We start from the raw sequence: 1,889 nt of genomic DNA on the forward strand, positions 1-1,889 counted from the left end.
GGAATCATTTCAGATTTAAAGAACTTTCAGAAGTTTGAATTCTGAATATGAGCGACTTTTCCTTTAGGTCACTTCTGTCTGATCTTATTTTACAGTTTGGAAGAATCATCTGAATCCGTGACCTGAGAGTTCAGGGTGACCTTCCCCTCAGAAACACGGTGACACACCAAACAATATTTGGCAAGTTTCTGCAAACATCCTCTTTTATTTTCCTCAGCCTTCAGGTTCGGGTTTTGATCTTTGGTTCGTGGCAGAAATATATTGAACTAAATTCACAACAGAAGCTTATAAAAATATGACAGTTTACAGAAATGACACTGCAAAAATGATCGAGAAATAAGTAAACAATTCTTAAATTAAGTGTATTTACCTTTAATTTGAGTAGGTAAATGAGATAATTTGTAGGATATTTACTCTTAAAATAAGATAATTAGATAATATGCACTTGAAAAGACAATTAAATAGTTTCTTCTTATTTTAAAATTAAATCATCTTGTTCCATTGGCGAAGTGTCTCACTTTCCTCCTTAATGCAAGAACAAAGGCACTTATTTTAAGAAAAAATAACTAATTTAGATTTTGATTTTTTTCCAGTGCAAAGGTTTTATATTATGCTGCAAAAAATTAAAATCTCAAGAAGTAATTTTTTCTTAAAATGAGTACATTTGTTCTTGCATTGAGGAGGAAAATGAGACACTTTGCCAATAGAACAAGATGAATTACTTTTAAAATAAGAAAAAAACAATGTTATTGTCTTATATCAAGTGCACATTATCTCACTATCTTATTCTTAGAGTAAAAGTGCTTATTCCATTGTTAAATCGTTTTATTTACCTGCTCAAATTAAGGGTAAATACACTTAATTTTAGAAATTTTTATTTATTTCTAGATCGTTTTTTTCAGTGCATGACCTGCTTACTAAGCGTTACCAGTTTCTGTAGACTTCTGGGGACCAGCTGTCCGTCAGCCAGCATACTGTCCTCATAAGCTGAGGAAAGACTGCTGTGTGTTTTCTAAAAACAGGAAGTGTGGGTTTTGTATAAAAAGTGATGCTGCAGCCGTTCAGATCATCCTCTGATCGGATCAGAATCTGGACAGGCAAACACCTCTCCGTCTGAACGGTGAGTTTCAGCCTTTTTTACACGATAATCTGGAATCTGCTTTTATCTGCTGCATGTTTAATACAATCAAATCTGACAAAACTATGAAAGAGGGCAGCGTTCTTACAACGCCTGAGAGACAAAAACTAAGATAGAAAACTATGTACTACACACACTGGAAAAAATCATGATCTAGATATGATTATTTCTTAAAATTAGTGCTTTGTTCTTGGATTAAAGAGATAAAAGAGACATTTTGCCAATGGAACAAGACAATTTACACTTTAAATAAGAAAAAAACAATTGCATTGTCTTATTTAAAGTGCATTTATATGGAAGAGGATTAGGGCCAGTGAAAAAAATAAAAAAAAGATAACTCATTTTTAAATTTTATTTCAGTTTAGTATGGGAAAAAAGTCAGAATTCTGACTTTAATCTCAGAATTCTGACAATAAAAAAAGTTAGAATTCTGAGATTAAAGTCAGAATTCTGATTTTTTTCCCCATACTAAGCAGAAAAAAAATTTAAAAATCAGTTAACTTTTTTTTTTTCCAGTGGCCCTAATCCTCTTCCGTACATATATGTTTATTTTAAGCATAAAAAATACTTACTCTATTGTCTCTTTTACCCCCTCAATCCAAGAACAGATTAATTTATTTTAAGAAAAAATTACTTCTCTAGATTTTTTTTTGTTCCAGTGTACTTGAGGTTTCTTCCTGTTCAAAGGGAGTTTTTCCTCTCCACTGTCGCTACAAGCATGCTTAGTGTGAGGGATTGCTGAAGAGTCAAT

This window comes from Cyprinodon variegatus, unplaced genomic scaffold (genome assembly GCF_000732505.1).
Source record: "Cyprinodon variegatus isolate N-32 unplaced genomic scaffold, C_variegatus-1.0 Scaffold821, whole genome shotgun sequence".
Lineage (NCBI taxonomy): Eukaryota > Metazoa > Chordata > Actinopteri > Cyprinodontiformes > Cyprinodontidae > Cyprinodon > Cyprinodon variegatus.